The following is a 20,563-nucleotide window of genomic DNA, read 5'->3' as shown; positions in this document are numbered from 1 at the left end:
CACTCAGCAAGTATTTGCTGAATGAATAAGTGGTTGATTGAATGCATGCATGCATGAATGAAGTGATATTTGAATTCAGTTTTAAAGGGTGATTAGAATTGTGGACAGGTGGAGCAGATGACTGGGAAATTCATGGTTCCAAAGTGGAGGTGTAGATTAAATTGCTCATGTAATTCTAGACGATGGGAGGAACAGGTTTGGGAAGAGATGAAGGGTTTGGTTTGAGTGTACTTGCTGTGCTAAATTTGAGGTATAGATATCTAGCAAGCATTTAGAAATCAGTTGTCGACACTTAAGGGTGAGACTGATTCCAGATATTTAGATTTGGGAGTTATCTGACTAAAGTCTGTGGAATCCATTCATCCAGCACAGACTCACCGAAGTGCCAGACAACTGCATTACAGGGCAGGTGAGCTCAAGTCTTGCTGAAGAGGAGCCAGCTTGGTGAAGAGAGCTACAGAGAATGTTTCCAGGCAGAAAAGGAACCACAAGTGGGCAGACCTTGGGGAGCAATAAATTGTCCTTTTCTATTTGAGGACCTGAAAGGAGGATCACCAGGGGATTAGAGTGAGGTGAATGGGTGAGTGGAGCAGCGGTGGCGGGCGAAGCAGAGTAGGAGAGGAAGGCAGGGCCCACATCATACAGGCCTTTGTGGGCTCTCTGGGAGTCAAAAAAAAGCATGGTGAGAAAATCACTGAAGGTTTTCAAGCAGGAGAGTAGCAGTATGCTTTTTGTTTTTTTTTGTTTTTTGTTTTTTTGTTTTTAAATATTTTTATTTATTTCTAGGAGAGAGAGAGACTGCGTGAGCAAGGGAGGGTCAGAGAGAGAGGGAGATACAGACTCGGAAATAGGCTCCAGGCTCCGAGCTGGCAGTCAGCACAGAGCCCGACGCGGGGCCCGAACCCACGAACCGTGAGATCATGACCTAAGCGAAAGTCGGATGCTTAACCGACTAAGCCACCCAGGCGCCCCTGCTTTTTGTTTTTAATGAAAGGTGATCCTGAGTACTGGAGCAAAGAGAGTGGCAAAGAGGGGACTGGTCAGGAGGTGTTTGCCCTAGTTCTTGAGAAAGATAATGGTACATAGGGCAGGATATGGCAATGTATATAGTGAGAATGGGATATTTTCAGGATAGGTTTTAAAAGACCTGGTAGAATTCACTAGAGAAGGAAAAGCTGAGTGGTAGGTTCAGAGCCCTAGGGGATACTTAGGGGGCAAAAAGGAGGAGCGAGGACAGAAAGGGAGAAAGATTGGTCTTAGAAGTCAAAGAGAAGTCCAGCTACTGCACTTTCAGTGGAAACTGAAGGGGAAGAAGGAGCCAGAAGGAAGAACATGGGTAGGTCATTGGTATATGGTGCTGCAGGGAGGTCAGGAAGACGGAGGGCTTAGGAAAGAGTCATTCATTCAGCCATCAGAAGATCTTTGGTGACCTTGGAGAAAGGGCTTTGCGGTAAAGTGATAGTGGAGCTAACAAGCGAGTGTGTGACCTGGAGGTGAAGCAGACTGCCTCACTCTTTGTTGAGGAAGTGGGGAATCAAAGAGAAAGGGAGACTAAGCGGAGAGCTCACTTGTGCAAACTTGCACAGAGTAGCATGTGTGTGGAGGCAGATTTGTAAAAACTGTAATGGACCAATGTTTACTGAGCATCTACTCTATGCCAGTACCTGTGCTAGGAACTATACCAAGTCTATTCTATGTATCTCTGTTTTTAAACAGTTTGCCTAATAGCATAGTGATCTCCAAAATGAATTTCCAGATTCTAAGGTATATAAGAACTTCCTTTGGGGTATGGGAAGGAAACATCAGAATTAAGATTTTGTTTTGTTTTTTAATTTTTTTTTTAAATGTTTGTTTATTTTTGAGAGAGAAGCAGAGTGTGAGTGGAGGAGGAGCAAAGAGAGAGAGACACACACAGAATCCAAAGCAGGCTCCAGGCTCTGAGCTGTCAGCACAGAGCCCAACACCAGGCTTGAACCCAAGAACTGTGAGATCATGACGTAAGCCAAGTTGGACACAACCTACTGAGCCACCCAGGTGTCCCAGAACCAAGTTTTAAAAAGTATTTTTATCTTACTCTTTGAAATTTCTTCTTAGTATTACGTTTTATAAAGAACACAGTAGGGGCACCTATATTACATATAGATATAATTGAGATGTGCTAATTTTTTTTTAACTAGTGGTCAGAAATGGTGCTCTCCTGGTCTGCTGAATAAAGGGGAGTTTTTGAGATGGAAAGAATAGAGGCAGAAAGGTGGTGGGGGGGTGTGGGGCGGGATCAGCATGCCAAGTAGTTTGTACATTGTTTTAAACCTGTTCAAAACCCTGTGATGCTATTTCCCCATTTTACGGACAAGAAACCGAGGACCGGAGACTAACTTGCCCGAGGTCACACAGCTAGTTAAGCGGTAGAACTGGAATTTGAAGCCAGGTCTGTTTTTCTTGAAAGCCTTATTACCTTACTTATTTTTCTCCTCCCCTCATCTGCTTGATGCTCTTTCATATTGAATTCTCATATATTAAAATACACATTTTGGGGGATGACTGAGTGGCTCACTTGGTTGAGTATCTGACTTCGGCTCTTGATCTCATGTTTTGTGGGTTTGAGCTCCAGTCAGGCTTTGCGCTGACAGCTCAGAGCCTGCCTTGGATTCTGTGTCTCCCTCTCTCTCTGCCCCAACCCCCTTGCATTCTCTGTCTCAAAAATAAATAAACATTAAAAAAAATAAAAAAAATAAAGTCCACATTTTGCAGTTGAGGAATCTGAGGCAAAGGTAAACTGGTTAGCCCGTGGTCCCATATCTAGGGTAGGGCACCAGCAGCACACCTGATTACTGTGTTTTTCCCTGAGGTACCACCACTGCCTCAAAGTAAATCGTCGGGACCCTGTTGAATTGCTTCCATAAAGCAGAGGAGGCGGTTGCTGGTTTTTCGACCAAGGAGCGGAAGAGGGGAGAGGGATTGGTTGGGCATAGACAAAGTAGAAAACAGTAATAGTTCCCACCTTTTGAGCATTTTGTGTTGTTAAGGGCTTGCATTAATTACCTCATTTAGCCATTCCATTTTACAGAAGTGGATGTGAAGATAGGGAAAGTTAAGCACCTTGACTGAGGTCACAGAGGAAGACTATGAGTTCTGTCTAACTCCAGGCCCCCATCCCAAACCCTGCCCATCACTGCTCTTTGGCAAGTTGCTATGGAGACATCAACTAGCGATGAATAAAAGATTTCTGAGCCCAGTGATGGCTTGGTCCCAGTTGTATGAATTTGTGGGGCACCCAGTAAATAAAGTCTTCTGACGTTTCTGTAATACTTGATAGCTCAGGTGTAGAGAGGTTGGGAAGTTAGAAGGGAAGAAAACCGTAGAAAAAGAGTTCAGTAAATCAAGAGTTCAATAAATCCTGCCTCAGGGTGTAGGACTGGTGATTGCAATGGATTGTGTTGTCAAAGAAAGTTGTGTTTGAAATTCATTTTTATAATAAATGTTGTGGTTCTGTTTGATGCAAGGTATATTGGGATATGGAGAAAAGAATGCAAAGATGGTAAGATGGGATCTTTGACCTCCAGAAGGTCAGAGAGAGAGAGATACAGTGCTTCATTGTGCTGCATGATTAAAGGGTATGGAGGTGGAGGGTGAAGAAGTATGGGAAAGTATTATACAGATTGGCTTGTTGTAGATCGAGGGTGACACTGGGTAGGGCCGGCCTGGTGGGTGTCATCTATTTTCTCAGGAAGACTGCCAGGGTTGTTGGTCACTACGTTTTAGATCTGGTTCGCAGGTCACATTTGTCTTGTTTTGTACTTGGAAATGATCAGTCTTTTGGGGACAGCACTGTATTTAGACTTCAGTGACTGTGATCAGAATGGAATAACAACTTACTATTTTAGAGTGAATGAGTCCTTTCTTATTGACAGGATTCTGGATTTTGCGAGGGTATTGCTTTTCTGTATCAATAGATCTGAGAAATGAAATTTAATAATATCAAGCTTGCTTGATGAGCTTGGAATAATATGATAGAATAGTTTGTGGGGGAAGTTAGGGAAAAAAAGCTAAGATTATTGATTGCCTGGGGCGCCAGGGTGGCTCATTTGGTTAATCATCTGACTCTTGATTTCAGCTCAGGTTGTGATCTCAAGGTTTGTGAGATCAAGCCTTATGTCTGGCTCTGCACTGACAGCTTGTGGCCTGTTTGCGATTCTCTCTTTCCCCTCTCTCTGCCCACCTTCCTCCCATCAAAATGGGTAGTAAATAAACTAAAAAAAAAAAAGGATTATTGATTGCCTACTGTGCTGAGTATTGTACTGAGTGCTTTTGCGTACAGTAGGACATTTAATTCTCCCAGTGGGCCAATAATCCTCAATTTATAAGTGAAGAAACCAAAGTTTTGTCTTAGCCGTAAGAGGATGAACTGAGATTGGAACCCAGTCCCTCCAATTCTAAGAGCCCCTACCCCTAACTGCTACTATACGCAGTTCTCATTTAAGCATCATGAACAAACCTTGCCCCACAGGAGAGAAGATGGTGTGTCACCTAGTTGAAGTATTTCTTTGCCTTGGGTGATTCTGGACACACAATGGCCCCCTCCATTTTTTCTAGGTTTTTCTAAGTTTGTTGACCACATTTTGATTATGGTTATGTTCTTTTTCTTTTTTTTTTTTTTTTTTTAATATTTTTATTTATTTCTAGGAGAGAGAGAGAGAGACAGTGTGAGCAGGGGAGGGTCAGAGAGAGAGGGAGTCACAGACTGAAACAGGCTCCAGGCTCCGAGCTGGCAGTCAGCACAGAGCCCGACGCGGGGCTCGAACCCACGAACCGCGAGATCATGACCCAAGCGAAAGTCGGACGCTTAACCGACTAAGCCACCCAGGCGCCCCTCTTTTTCTTTTTTTTAAGATTTTATTTTTAAGTAATCTCTACCCTCAATGTGCGGCTTGAATTTACAACCCCAAGGTCAAGAGCCCTGTGGTCACATTCTTTATTTAAATATATTTATACTATCACCCAAGCCCTTTTGTCCTCTTGTCTTTTAGTTTGGGAGACATTGTATCTCTTTGGAGATACTTTAAAATATCTGTACACATTGATTATGCGTTAATTTTATTATCTTAATTTTATGGTTATGAGATTCCTCCAAGCTCCTAACTTGTCACCCTCCCTCCTTTCCCTTCCTTCTCCAATGGATTTAAACTCAAATTCTGAGTCTGACTTTGGAATACTTGTCTGGCTCCAATCCAGCTATCCAATATAGCCGTGGCTCTGTGGATTGCTAACTGTTATTATTACCATCCTTCTCTTCATGCCCACTTACAGCTCACATTAAATCCAGTTATTCACTGTACTTACATGTCCTTGATTTCCTACTTGGGTGTCCTTGTTTCTGTTGTGCTTTGGACTTAGAATGTCATTCTTCCTGTGAAGCCTCTTTGTCTGATCCCTCACTGGGAGTAATCACTTCTTCCTCGGGGTCTCATAGTAGAGAATTCTCTTTTATGTTTTCTTTATGGCACAGTACACTTTCTGCCATATATTTTAATAGTTGTGTACGTGCCTTTATCTCTCCTACTAGACCATGACCTTGTTGAACAGATTTATCTGGGTGACCTTTGTATCTCCTCTAGTGTCTAATTCAGCTCCCTGCACGTAGTAGGCATTCAGTATCTATAGAATAGATAAATGGAGAAACAGAATTTAAGATTGAAGTTTCTGCTCATTGATTTGGATTCCCCCCACCTTTGGTTTTCTTCTTCTTTCTCATTTCTTTTTCTTTCCTGTTAAACTTGCTGTGTTTTCCTTTGTACTGACTCACCGAATTTGTCTTCACCACTCCCTTTTCTTACCCAGATTTTGCTTCATTCTTTCCCCATTAGCAGTCACTGTGTGGGAGTGCCACAAGCTGCTGGTCAGATTTTCTCCATCCTTTTGTGGCTTTATTCTGTCCAGGAATCATATGACTAGCATGAGAAACAAGTGGTGACTACATGAAGATCTTAATAAAAAAGACCACGTGTAAAGAGAACAATTCTTAAGGTTTGTAATTTAGTTTGCAAATGGGAAACTTTCTGATCCACATTTCAAGAGAAAGGGAAAAGAATCCTTGGGTGCTTGAGTGTAGATCAAGGCATGTATTCACAGTGTGGATTGTGGGGTGTTAGAGGCATATTTTTTGACCAAAGAAATAACACTGGAAGCCACAGAAGCTTCCTCTAACTCTTAGGGTTGAATCCTGGAATTTTTTCTACAGCTGGAAGAAACATTAAGAGATTTGTGTCATTCGATCTTCCTATTTTCCAGATGAGAAAACAGACCCTAGGAGGCTAACTGATGGTCCATATAAACTGGGGTATTTGTCGGCCCAGCGTTTATTCCCAACACTGAATGTGGCTTTGAAGGTGGTGAAAATTTTGCTTCACTTGGAGGCTTCAGGTCTGTAAAACCAGAAGGCTTTTGCTGCCAAGTAGGCCCAGACTGATAGCAGGTTGGGTTGGGGGCAGTGTTCACCAGAAGAGATCTTTGACTGTGGGATCACTCCGGTGGTTCCCTTCTAGTGATCTGCTCAGTGGGGATTCTGGCCGACAGAAACTTGTTCCTTCTGCCTTTGAAAAGTGACCCGCGCTTAATAATAAAAACATTTCCAATCTTCCTTGCTCATCTCACCCAGCCTTCATAGTCCACTTTTTGTTTCAGGCATGATTTTCTTTCTTTTTTTTTTTTTTAAATTTATTTCTGAGAGAGAGAAAGAGAGCACGCGTGAGCGAATGGGGGATAGCGTGAGCTGGGGAGGGTCAGAGAGAGAGGGAGAGACAGAATCTGAAGCAGGCTCCAAGCTCTGAGCCGGCTGTCAGCACAGAGCCCGATGTGGGGCCCGAACCCACGAACCGCAAGACCATGACCTGAGCCAAAGTCGGAGGCTCAACCGACAGCCACCCAGGCGCCCCTCAGACATGATTTTCTTATCTCAGCGTGTATTTGTTTTCAGTTTTTATTATTTATGTCAGGCGTCAGTAGGAAGTGTAGGAGAGACTGAAAGTGATTCAGGAGCTCATGATTGGTCTTTGGTGCTCTTTAGGTGAATCTTTGTTAACCCGACTCGTAGAATAATGTATTTTATTGTCAGTGAACTGCTGTTCAGTGAACCATTTGTTGGCAGATATGAAAGGTTACCTATTTTGTGGCTAGGCAGTAGCAGTGTAAATAGATCAGACTGCCCAGAACAGGAAGTCAGATGCAAACAGGATGTGCTTGTCTTTACTGTAACTTTGTGTATCTATGTTTTGAAACTTGGTGTGCTTCAAAAGTCAAGACTTCTAGTATTTGAGCTTGACCAAAGATGTCTCTGTTTCTGGTTTGAAAAGGTGCTAAGGCAGCTAGTCCTTAACTGCCCTTGACTTTATGCAGGTGCACATCTTTCTTCTAGGGATTAAGCCATTCTTCCTGGTGCATGATGGTTTTCCTTGCTTACACCATATTGCGTCCGTATGTTTCATAAAGTGAAACCACTGAATTGCCTGCTGATCTGTTACTTTTGGTAGACGAGGGATCCAAGCTGTGCTTGGCTATGTATTTCTTAATAGTAGAAAATCTTAGCCTGTAATTCACCAGCCATTTAAATTATAGGTTCTTTTTGTTGGATTCCAGGATTTCTAGCACACCTTTTGAGTGCTTCATAGTGCTTCGTAAGTGTGGTAGTTTACAAATTACCCCGGGGCCTTTTTAGTCTTTGAATTGAAAATTTCCTTGAGTGTTGGAGGCTGGATCTAATGCTAACTGCTGAACAGTTTTATCCCTGTAGGCATGTTTCTGGAGAAGAGATTAAATAAGTAGTTTGCTTCTTGGAGAGGTCACTCACCTGGTAAACAATCATAGGAACCTCTATTTCCTGAACCCCCTTCTCATTCCTCCTTGCTTCCCACTGCTGAAATCTGCTTTATTAAGTTAGTTAGGGAGCTGAATGGGCTATAGAATAACTCCCTGCGGGAAGTAATCTTGGGATCTTTGTGGATTATCATAACCACTTGAGCTGTTTCAGAACAGGTCCATTCTGAAGGTCTCAAACCATAAACTAATGAATATGGAGCAGGTAAAAGTCCAGGTAATGTTTCTTTGTGCAATCCGTATCCTTGCCACATTGCAGACTATCCTTCCACTTTTTTTAAGTTTATATATTTATTTTGAGAGAGTGTGTGTGCACTCGTTCACGTGAGTGTGGTCAGGGGTTGGGAAGGGGGTAGTGGCAGAGAGGGAGAGAGAACCCCAAGCATGCTCCGTTTGGAGCCGCAGGCTGGGCTCAGACTCATGAACCGTGAGATCATGACCTGAGCTGAAACCAAGAGTCGGACGCTCAACCGACTGAGCCACCCAGTGCCCCTGTCCTTTCATTTTGTAATTCCAGGAGCAGATGAGTAAAGTGGCACATCTGGGCATCAATGAGAATAGCATTACAGTATCAGCATTATGATAGACTGATATCAGCACAGGTGTCTCTTTTCTTGACTCGAAAGGAGTGGTGAATATGATGAGCCAGTTTGTACTTCATTGTGGGCTATACAGGCAAAGAATAAAACCTGAAGACCATGTTAAAGACAGGGGTTCTTTCCAAGGAAAGAAGATGATGAGAACATGAAGATTTTCTTTGTGGTATGCGGTGAACTAGAAATCTCCATTTCTGCTTCTTTGGGACAGATAGTGGACATATCACATTCTGGCAGGAGCAGAAAACATTTCAGAAAGTCAGCATAATTTCTAGATTGAGATCACACATCAAACCAAGCCAAAGGTCTGTGGGAGGAAGGGAGTGGTTAGTCTGAATTTATCTTGGGTTTATCACAAACTCCCATCAGACTTCATCGCAGCACAGGCAGTTAGTTATAGGGCTCCAGGTGGGGGCCATAGGTGTGTGTGCGCTCAGTTCTCTGCATCAGGTGGACAGGAGGATTGAGTTGAGGGAGAGTCTCGACTAGCTGAGCCATGGGAAAATTGGCAGACTTGTTGGCAATGTGGTGGGCTTGGGAAGAAGTGTAGCTGGCTGGGCTGCACGGAAGGAAAAGCACCCCAGACCACCTCTGTCTGTTCTCCAGGGAGTATAAAGATAAGAGCTGGTGGGAGGGGCCTGGGTGATTTAGTTCTTGGAGGATCATTGTAAAAGCTAGACTTTTGAAAGCTAGCCTGATGAAAGGTATTAGCAGGTCTTGAAAAAAATAGGGGATAGAGCAGATAAATTTTGTCCCTTTAAAGAACCTTGAAGAGATTTTAAGTTACTTGTAGCTGGCTTTTATTCAGTGCCTGTTCTGTGCTAGGCTCTGCAGTGAATGCTTGAACTGCATTATTTTAATCCTTTTAATGTAGTGGTGTCTGTTGTTTTTGAGAAAAATAAGGTTTAAAGGGATTAAATAACATGAGGGGGGGTGTACAAAGTCCTCAGTTGAGTTCACACCACTGTACTTTTGGCCGCAGGAAGTTTAGTGCGGTCCACTTTGGAAAGGCAGACAGGGTCATTTTGACCCTAGACAGGATTCATGCCCTGAAGCGCAGCCTTTCCCCAGGGCATGGGATGTGCCAGAAACCCTCTCACCGAATCCCGGCTTCCTTCTCCTGGTGACTCCTTCTCCTGGTGACGGTAGTCAGTCACTGTGGTAGCAGCTCTTGAGAGCAATTTCTTGGGGCCAGAGAAGCCTCTCTGGCAAATCCTGTTTTCTGCACAGGAGTTCAGGGGGATCATTCTCTTTATTCTTGATGAATTTAGTCATCAGGTTTGATGGAAGAAGGATACTGTGGTAATTAAACTGCAGGTCCGTTTATTCTGTTTTCAGCTTGTTTCAAGACTCCTCTGAACTGCTTTCTTTCCTGATTGACTCGCCCTTTGGGGCAAAATGTCTGGGCTGAAATTAAATGTGTAGGTTTCTCTGCTGTAGTGTTCAATCTGTCATCTCTCCTGAACACCACACTAAGAAGCAGCCATTTAATTGGTCAGACCCCGAGGGTAAGATTTTGGCACAAATCCATTGGTTAGAATTACTTTTCCCTGAACTTTGCAGCAGATGCTGAGGCCCCTCAGCAGGTATTTGTCATAGACTAGTTGAAACCAGGGAGTTTTCAAGAACATTTATAACTTGGATTATTGTGTATGTTCTTCACTTGTTTACAACAGTTATCACTTCAGGAAAAGAGCTCATGTATTACTAGTGGAAAGTGAAACCTGCCTCCTTTCCCCTTTTTCATACTGTCATTTTAACACTTTGTGTTCCAAAACCCTCTGCTGTGGCTTCTTGTGTCCTCGTGCCCTGCGTCCCCTGCTCTTGCTTGGGTTGGGCACGTTGGTAGTGACTGGCAAAGCTTCGCGTAGACCTAGGTGTATCTGGTAGAGTCTCTTTGATGTCTAGCCTTGCTTTTCTCTGTTATTTTCCTTCTCGATGTGTTGATTTCACTTTAATTTGTATTCTCTGCAGTTCTTATCACAGTGCTATTTATTCCGAACCGAAGCCCCTGAGAGGTCACTGAAGCCTTCTGTGCCTTTCAGTGCAGGGAGGGGATGGAGGGACGTGCCGATCCTGTTCATCCTTGAGGTTTTCTGGCTTTCTAATGCATTGTAACTGATGCAGTTTTAACATGTGTCTGTTACATCTAGAAACTCCATCTGTTACCATTCTTAGCAGACACTTTAAAAACTTAATCTTCAGCAAGTGTGAGGTAGGCCTTTCCCTTAACATACTGCTATGGTCATTAGGGTTTAAAACCCTTAATTTGCTCATCACCCTGCAGTCATGATTGTAGTGTCTTCAAGCATGAATTTCTCTCTCTCTCTCTTTTTCTTTCTTAAATCTCTATTGTTGTTATCATTAGTAAGACTTCAACAAATATCTGGGGATCACATTTACCTGGCACTAAGGCTGGGAATGAAGCTGTAAAGCTGACTCTTTCCTATTGCATTGTCTAACCGTGGGAGAAGAATACTTGAAAAAAAGTTACACAAATTGTTCGCCCACTGGTTAAATGCATTGCTGCTCGAATGCTCATCCTCTCAGAATGTAATCACCATGTGGTGAAGGGACCTTGCCTGGTCTTTTTCCTCTTGGAGTTCCCCAGCGCCTGGAAGAGGGCTTGGCAGAAAGTGGCGCTAAACAGATAATCAGGTAAATCAGGTGAATGAAATAAAGTTATCTGGAGGTGTACAAGATGCTGTGAGAGCACAGACAGGGTCAAAGGAAGTTTTCCTGAGTAAATAAATGCTGAGGATGTCAAGGTTGAGGGGCTAGCTTAAGGGAGGTCCCTGAAAACCCACATAAGCTTGGCATTTGAGGGGTCGACAGTTTATCAGGGTAGCTGGAGCTAAAAGCAAGGAGGGCGAGGCCCTGAGTGTTAAGGATTTGCTTTCATTATTATTTAATGGGTATCAGAGAAAACATTTATTAAAAGGAGAGTAATAGAGCATTAGGTAGTTGAGACGAATGAAAAATCCCCTCCTTAGCTGGAACCAAGATGGGCAGGGATGGAAATGGAAACATTTTAAATATTGATTAAGGGCATTGTCTTTGGAAAGTTGGGGGTCCCTTTATAGCATCAGTACCCTGAAGTTGTAGTAGGTGGAAATGCAGATGACCTACTGGATATATAAATTAAAACTCTGGATTCTTAGGGATGGCTTTTTGTCTGCCATACCTATTGCAAGATCCTCAGGTGTTGAAAGGTTGGCTTGGCGGATAGGTGGTTTCCACTGTCTCCTATGGTCAACTCATTTACCTTGCTCTCCAGCACACAGGCTCTGAGTTACTAGTGCTATGTGGAGGGCGTTGTGGGTGGTGAAAGCATGGCCCTCTTTCTATAGGACCACAGATTAATCACCCTCTAGCTGTGTGACCCAGCCTTCAGGGCCCACCCTCTTGATTTACAAAAACAACATTGTAGGGGCGCCTGAGCGGCTAAGGACTCAGTTGGTTGAGCATCTGACTTCAGCTCAGGTCATGATCTCACAGTTCGTGGGTTCCAGCCCTGCATCGAGCTCTGTGCTGAGCATTTGATTAGAGCCTGGAGCCTGCTTTGGATTCTGTATCTCCTTCTGTCTCTGTCCCTCCTCTGCTCACACTGTGTCTTACTCTGTCTCTCAAAAATAAATATTTTAAAAAATTAAGAAAAAAAAAAAGAACATTGTAACTCTGATGTTTTCAGGACTGTTGTATTAAATCAGACAACAGATGCTGACAGAACAACTCAGGTGTTTTGTAGTGTAATTTTTACTTTTTCTGAAAAAATACTATTTTCTAGGATCATCTGAGAAGGGATTTCTAACCCCCTGAATCTGAATACCTCCTATTTTCCCCCAGTCTACCCCTGAATAACAGCATAGGAAATTCTCTCTCTCACCTAAAGCTTTGATCCTTTATATTAAAGTATAACTTGGTGGGGCGCCTGGGTGGCTTAGTCGGTTAAGCGTCCGACTTTCGCTTAGGTCATGATCTCGCGGTTCGTGGGTTCGAGCCCCGCGTCGGGCTCTGTGCTGACTGCCAGCTTAGAGTCTGGAGCGTCTTTCAGTCTGTGACTCCCTCTCTCTCTGACCCTCCGCCTGCTCACGCTGTCTCTCTCTCTCTCCTAGAAATAAATAAAACATTTAAAAAATAAATAAATAAAAATATTAAAAAAAATAAAGTATAACTTGGGAACTGGAGGACACAGGAGCCCTAGTATCTTTAAAGTCTAACATCTCAGAGTGAATGGAGGCTCTGTGAGCTGGTTTGGAGAGAGGCAAACATTTAATCCTCGTTAGCCCCATGCCTTATTATAAGGCCAACCATTTACTGAATGTCTAGTACCATCTTTTGCTCTTTATGTGAGTCTAAAAAGCTTGTAAAGGTATGCCCTCTCTTTATACTGAGCACCTATCCAGTGTCCAGCCTGTGAGGTACAGGTAAGTTTATTCCTGTTTCACTGAAGGTTAGAGAGTCCACTTTCTCAAGCTCATTCCGTTACTCCTTGTTAGAGCTGGATTTAAGGTCATGTCTGACTGAGTCTAAAACCAAAGTAAAATATAGTTGGAATTTTATTTTTATTTTTTATTTTTTGAGAGAGCACGAGTGAGCAGGGGAAAGGGAGAGAGAGAATCTGAAGCAGGCTCTTCGCTTTCAGCTCAAAGCCTGACGTGGGGCTCCAACCCATGAACCCTGAGATCATGACCTGAGCTGAAGGTGGAATGCTCAACCGACTTGAGCTTCCCAGGTACCCCGGGAATGTTTTTCTTTTTAACTCTTGTATTTTCTAAAAATTTAGCCCCCAAATGAAATGCCTATCGAGGAAATATGCATTATCCACTGCCCACATCCTAAGGACTGCTCGGGAGAATGGACAGTGTCTATTAGGATTTAAAGCCTTTGGAAATGTTTTCCTCTGCTGCGTTCCAGCCTTGTGATGGATCCCTTGTTTATGGCTAGCCCACACACCACTTTACCAGGGCTGCTGATCTGATTCAGGGCTTGGGTTCTAGAGTTCCACAATATACTTGTCTCCTCTGTGACTTAGGTGTTCAGATCTTTATCCTAAAGTAAATATCTCAGAAATACTGTCCATATCACAGAGAACATGCTTCGCTGTCCCACGCGCAGCAAATGAGACCAGCGCTTGTGGGTTGCTCACTTACAGATGCCAACAGGCGCCCTGTTTCATGCTCATCGTGTTGTTGCCAGCCCTTTAAGCCTTCCCCAGCCGTGGGGCTGGGGACTACCATAGGCAGGTGTGCTGGAAAATTCAAGTTGTGACTTTGAGTTTCAGTTTTAAAATAAAGAGTTGTGAGGGATTTCAAGTTTCTTTTCAAACTTTAGAAGTAAGCAGACTTCCAAGTTGAGAGATGATTGTAAATTTCAGGTGAGTTCTCAAGATGAGGATTGATTCTTTATAGTGTGAGTGGTGTGATCATCTGTGCCTGAGCCCTACCCAGCCCACTCCCTTTGGTGGTGGGAAGCTCAAGCTTTGGAGCAGCAGAAAGAAAAAGTGAGGGACATATTGGGCTTTCTGGCCAGTAGTCACTATTGAACATCTAGGCTCTTGCCTTTTTAGAATGGTAACTTAAAGTTCAATGATAATTTCTTTTCTTTTAGCATGTTGTTTATTGATCAGTGGTCACCTCCTATAGGTTAGGCACTTTCCGAATATTATTTTTCTTCCCTACAATTACCTCCCAACATATACTTCCCTTTTATACACGTGAGGAAATAGACTCAAAAAGCTTAAGGAACCTGTGCAAGCTTAGCTACCCTTTGTTTTTGATAAAGGACTTTTTTTTTTCATAGTCCCTTTATGTCACTATAAATATTGACAAAATGCTTTGGGCCCTAAGGAGAGATAACTAGTACTTGCCTCATTGGCTGTATTGATAAAATTCTTGAATGTTCCTCTGACCTCTGTTTGTTCATTCCACCAATTATTTGGGTGCCTGCTGCAAAGTGGCACTGTGCTAGATGTGGATAAAAAAGTTAGGACAGATGGGGTTCCTGCTCTTGGAGTTTCCAGTCTGTGGGTAGATCGGCTGTAAATAAACCTTTATAATTGCAGATTACGACAGTGCCCAGGAAGAAAACGGAAAGGGCAGTGAGAGGGGCAGTATGACTGAGGAGGACTCCTCTGAACGGGTGGTGTCCGGGTTGCATCCTGAAGGATGAGGAGGAACAGTCTAGGTAGGGAGAACAAGCCGAGACCTGGAGGCAAGATGGAGCTCAGTGTGCTTGACCTCCTTAAGGCCACCATGGCTTGAAGCTTAGTGAGCAGGGCGAAAAGTAGCATGACACAAATGAGAGAAGTGGACAGGGACTGGTGGCACATGCAGGGTCTTTTAACCATGCAGGGACTTGAGTTTTCCTTCTAAAATGCAGTGGAACTCCATTCAAGAGCTTGTGTGTGTGTGTGTGTGTGTGTCTGTGTGTGTGTGTGTCTGTGTGTGTGTGTGTTGGGGAGAAAGAATTGGAGAGAGGCAAGAACAGGAGCTGGGAAACTAGTTAGGAGCAATTCTTCCATCCAAGAAGTCCTTCTAGACTCTGGAATTACAGTAGGGCACAAAATCCCTGCCCTCATGTATTTTTTTTTCCCCCTCATGTATTTTTAAAATTCTAGTTAGGAAAGGCAGTTAACAAGTAAGCCAGTAATATCAGTTCGTGCTGTTAGGCATGAGATTAGAAAATGACATTTAAACTGAGGAGTGAATGGCAGGAGGAAGCCAAGTGTGTAATATCCTGGGGAGAAGAGTCCAGGCAGGACTCCTCCAGGAACAAACAGCAAATTCAAAGTCCAAGGAGGGAAGTGTGCTGTGTGCATAATAGATCAGAGATGGAGATTGAGATCACTGCCGGGTGGGGGTAGGGCAGGGGAGATGGAGATAGGAATTTAAGAACCTTCAGCTTAAAAATAGTATCCAAAGCCACCTGACAGGGCGTCCCTTGGGAGACAGTGTAGATGGAGAGGGTGCCAAACACAGCTAGGAGCTCCCAGCATTGAAGAGCAGGGGGAGGGGGAAAGACCAGGAAGTAGGCTTTGAGCGAGGAGGCAAACCAAGGGCCCAGAATTGTGGAGAATGTTTCAAGGAGGGAAGGGTCACTTATGTCTGGCACCGCCAGGAGGTTAAGAGGAAGACAGGGAAGTGTCACTTGGATCTGGCCAAAGGGGTTCCTTGGTAACCTTGAGAAGAAGAGATTAGGTGGAGTGGTTTAGCGAGACTGGAGGGTTTAAAGAGTGAATTCGAAGTAGAGGAAGTGAGTCGAGTGTTTGTAGAACAATTTTTGGGAAGTTTTATGTATTTTTGAGGGGGTGGGGGTGCAGAGAGAGAAGCCCAAGCAGTCTCTGCACCATCAGCACAGAGCCCTATGTGGGCTCGAATTCACGAACCACGGGATCATGCTCTGAGCTGAGATCAAGAGTCAGATGCTTAACTGCCACCCAGGCGCCCCAGACTGATTTTCTATTTGATTGATGGATGGATTGTGTAATCAGGACTACTTCTTATAGCCTGCAGAGCATGGTCTTAACGGTGTAATTTAGTTTCACATCCTGGCTTTACTGCCCTCTAGCTATGACCTTTAGCAAGTTAACTTCTCTGAGCCTTGGTTTTCTCACCTGTGAATGGGATGAATAATCCAATTTGCCTTGCCAGAATTGTGAGGATCACATGATAAAGCACTAGGTAGTCCCTAGCTCAGTGCCTGGCAGATAAGAAGTATTCTTCAAGTGGAGAAAGACTACTTCTCTACTTCTCAAAACATGTAATTACTTATCAGTTACTTCAAAGAGGCATAGCTAAGCCATATTGATAGGCTTTCATAGCATTTCCTTTAAAGTCATTGGAATTATACTTTAATTGCTTTTTAAGGATAATATACAAGATGAAGCAAAGCCTATTCTGTATTAGTGATCCATAACGTGGGATCCTTTTCCTAACCACTTACAGCCTAGCTGCTTTTAACAGTTCCAGGAATATGGTAGTGACATAGGCAGACCTCCCTCAGGGGACTGCAGACATTGTTGAAGGCTTGCCTCGTAGCCGCTTTCTGATTTGCCCTGTCGGAAAGGTACTTCTTTGAGGATTGTGGGCATTGTAATTAGGTTTTCTAAAAAGGATTTTTTGTGAAATCTTACACAGTGGTTCACCATAAGTATCTTAATTCCAAGATGTAGCATCTTTGTAAAGCCTGCTGTTGCAGAAGTACCTTGGCACACAGAGCAGTTAATTAAAATCAGAATAGATTAGATGAGAACCTTGGGGACTTGACTTTACTGCCTTAGATTTTGGTGGTTAGCAAGGTGGTTAGGGATTGCATTGCAAACTAGCACTTATTTTACTGGGGCACTGACATTCTGACCCTCCTACTCCATGGGTCCATTCTGACCCTTCCCTCCTCCTCGGGAAAGCCCATGACAACCACTGATCCGCTTAAAATTATTTGCCTTGGGCAGGTGAACAAGTGGAGAAGTGACTGTTTTTTTGTTTTTTGTTTTTTAATATTTTTATTTCTAGGAGAGAGAGAGAGAGAGAGACAGCAATGAGCAGGGGAGGGTCAGAGAGAGAGGGAGACACAGACTCTGAAATAGGCTCCAGGCTTTGAGCTGGCAGTCAGCACAGAGCCCGATGCGGGGCTCGAACCCACTAACCGTGAGATCATGACCTAAGCGAAAGTCGGACGCTTAACTGACTAAGCCACCCAGGCGCCCCGAGAAGTGACTGTTTTAAAATTACTTAGGATTCTAGGACTTAATGGGGAGAAATCACATTATCTCCCTTCTTGCCTCTAACTATGACTGTACTCAGCCTACCTGGGATAGGTCGTTTATCTTACCCTGTTATTAAATCTAATTTTCCTGTTCAGCAGAGCTTAGTCTCCCAAGAAATGCCAGCATACTTGTCAAGCTGACACACTGCCACGTTCTGACTGGCCATCTCGGTCCTGGACCACAGGGCTCCTCCACAGGGAGGAGCCAGTTTTTGTGTTCACCTTGGCCCCTATACCTCCCGTCTTCCTCCCAGTCCTGCAGGAAGGGAGAGGAGAGTCTTGCAGGTTTCAGACAAGCCCCCTGGGACGGCGGTCAGAGACTGTATTTGAGGATTAAATCGCCAAGTCCATTTTTTCAAAAGAGAGTGAGGGAATTGGGGGAGGAATTTTCAAACCCTCAGAGAAGATTTAATCATTTTCTTTCAAGATCAGATTTGCAGATCAGAAAGGGATGTTTCTTATGATGGTACCATGGGCAAAATTTGTTATAAACCCTTACTACTACTTCCAGCCCTTTGGTAACACGATCAGACGCCGAGTGTGTGTGTCTATTTAGGACCAAGGGATGAAAAAATATTGCCAGAGAAAAGCTTTTGGTTTGTATGGCAATGTTAAAATTACAAATGCGTTCCTTTCACTCCCTGAGGTAACCTAAGGTAAACTATATTCAAGTTGTAATTTAGGCTTCGTATTTTCCAATTGGGCAAGAGAGCACTTTTAACTGGCTGCTTTAGGAAATGGTATTTAATTATATGTCAAAAAGAGTAAAAGCCTGGTCTCCTGACATTGGTGACCCTGTTCTGTTAGCTATATCAGCACTGGAGACACCCCCCCCCGCCCCCCCACCCCCAGTCCTTTCTGTAATAGTCCCGGCCCCACGTACATATATGCCCAGGATAAGAGTCCATTCTCCACCCACACGTGGGGCCGAGGGAATAACCCAGAGGCAAACTTCAAGTCTTCTCCCAGAGCCAAGACCTCCTGAGCCTAGCCAAATACTTGGATAGGCTGATGGCTTTTCTTTCATAGCTCTTCTGTTTTTTTGTTTTTGTTTTTTTAATTTCTAGGAGAGAGAGAGAGAGACAGCGTGAGCAGGGGAGGGTCAGAGAGAGAGGGAGATACAGACTCTGAAATAGGCTCCAGGCTCTGAGCTGGCAGTCAGCACAGAGCCCGACGCGGGGCTCGAACCCACAAACCGCGAGATCATGACCTAAGTGAAAGTCGGACGCTTAACCGACTAAGCCACCCAGGCACCCCTTTCATAGCTCTTCTGAGGAGGCAGTTAAGATTAGAACCAAAGTTGAGAGAATGAAAATACCACTGTGGAAGATAGGTGGCTTTGGTTCTTGGCTGAGGAAGGCCTTTCTTAGCTTTTCTGTCAGGATGGCCAAGTTGAGCTATACAGTTGTGCCTCACTGGGGCCAGAGTCCCCTGGGGGCAAGGACCTAGGTGATGTCACTTTTGGTATTCCCAGTGCCCAGCATGTCACTGGTGCTCCCTAAGCGCTTGGGAAAGCATAGGAATTTAAACCCTACACAGCTGGCCTGCCTTCCAGCTTTTTTTCCTGTTGATCATGCCTTACGAAGAGGGCCTACCCATCATGTGGCAACGTCCTTGGCTCTCAAAAAAAAATGAAACGTGCAGATTCCTTGTGCGAAGGAAAAGTTTTTCTTCTTGTGGTTAATTACATCCCCCCATCCATTGCCTTACTTCATCCGTTCACCTTTGTCTGCTGGAAGCTTATCTTTGGTGACATCTGTCTCCCCTCTGTTCCAGTCTCTGGTGAAAGAGGTGACCTTTCTCCTGCCCCCCAGTCTGATGAGTGGGTCACCTTTCTTTCTCCTCCTGGCCCTTGTGTTGCCAGCTTCCCTTCCCCTGTAACCTCTTCCTCTTTGGGGACCTCCCGCAGCCTCTGCAATTTCTCGGTCTTGTCTTCAGTCTGCATCCTCTTCAGCTCTGGCCTTCTCTCTTCTCTTCAAGGCCAGAAGTTTCTTCAGAGAACAGTTTATCCTTAGGGCCTGGCACATCCTCAATTCTCATTCACTTTCCGACCTGTGGTTATTTGTCAGCTTCTCTCTTCCTTAACTGCTTGGACGAAGAACACACTCACGTTTTCCTAAAAACTGGGGCCCGGGTCCATTGCGCATTTTGTATTCCTTGTGTTCTACTCTCAGGGTCATTTGACCACACTGATCATTTCTTCCTGAGACACAGAACCCTTTTCCAGATCGCCCACCTTTGTGGTTTGTTTGTTTGTTTTTTATTTTTGAAAGAGAGAGAGAGAGACAGAGTGTGAGCAGGGGAGGGTCAGAGAGAGATGGAGACACAGAATCTGAAGCAGGCTCCAGGCTCTGAGATGTCAGCACAGAGCCCAACACGGGGCTCGAACTCATGAACCATGAGATCATGACCTGAGCTGAAGTTGTCTGCTTAACTGACTCAGCCACTCAGGCGCCCCCACATCTCCCACCTTTGAGCATTCTTCCCTCCACTGCTGTCATGGTTTTCCTCCACTAGCCCTTTAGGTTGGGTGCTCTGGGGGCTCTCCCCGGCCACCCTCTCTGACCCCTACTGTCTAATTCAATCTTCTGCCCCATTCTGGCTTGCCGTACTTCTGGTGATCTGAGGATTCCTGGACCTTCCTTCCTCAACCAGGACTGTGCTCCTGTGTGCTGTGTGTCCATCTGCAAGACCCCTGGGTACAAAACTCCATTTATCATCTTAACTGCCCCCTGCTTTCACATACAGACACATGCCTCCTCCTGGGGCCTTTGTCCCTTAATTCCAGTTAGTGATTCCACTGCGTCCTGTTGCTTCATTCAGAGACCCTGGGATTCATCCAAGACCGCTTTCTCTCCCCGTTCTCCCACTGCTTCAGTTCACTGACACATCCCACGAGTTCTATCAGAGATCTGTCTGTGCCTTTCTCTTATGCTTGTGTTCTTGTGTCTTGACTGTACTACAGCAGCTTCCTGCTCCCAGCCCTCCCCCCGCAGGCTTGTTCCCTAGGCTCTTACTGCCAGAGTGCCCACTCTTTTTTTTTTTTTTTTAATGTTTTATTTATTTCTAGGAGAGAGAGAGAGAGAGAGACAGCGTGAGCAGGGGAGGGTCAGAGAGAGGGAGACACAGAATCTGAAGGAGGCTCCAGGCCTCCTGAACATTTTGTAGGTTCTTTAATGCCATGTTGCACATGGTTTGCTTTTTCTTGAAAATTCCCTTTACNCGACACAGGGCCCGAACCCACGAACCGCGAGATCATGACCTAAGCGAAAGTCGGACGCTTAACCGACTAAGCCACCCAGGCGCCCCCAGAGTGCCCACTCTTAACGTGC

General features: G+C 44.5%; 1 protein-coding gene across 6 annotated transcripts in view; it reads left to right on the top strand.

Annotated features, from left to right (window-relative positions):
• Positions 1-20,563, top strand: part of RFFL (ring finger and FYVE like domain containing E3 ubiquitin protein ligase) — a 66,937-nt gene that overhangs the window by 24,126 nt on the left and 22,248 nt on the right. Inside the window, exons 1-2 of one of the 6 annotated variants that reach the window (XM_039220618.1) lie at positions 4,378-4,383; positions 13,964-13,968. The exons of 4 other annotated variants lie outside the window; for them this stretch is intronic. The gene's annotated coding sequence lies outside the window, so the exon portion shown is untranslated. Of the gene's footprint in view, positions 1-1,976; positions 1,998-4,377; positions 4,384-13,963; positions 13,969-20,563 lie in introns of those variants that run through there. One more of the 6 variants, XM_039220619.1, reaches the window with a different exon arrangement.

This window comes from Hyaena hyaena, unplaced genomic scaffold (genome assembly GCF_003009895.1).
Source record: "Hyaena hyaena isolate Hyena2069 unplaced genomic scaffold, ASM300989v1 scaffold_898, whole genome shotgun sequence".
Classification (NCBI taxonomy): Eukaryota; Metazoa; Chordata; class Mammalia; order Carnivora; family Hyaenidae; genus Hyaena; species Hyaena hyaena.
Note: the sequence above shows the minus strand (reverse complement) of the source record. Positions and strands in the feature narration are given on the sequence as shown.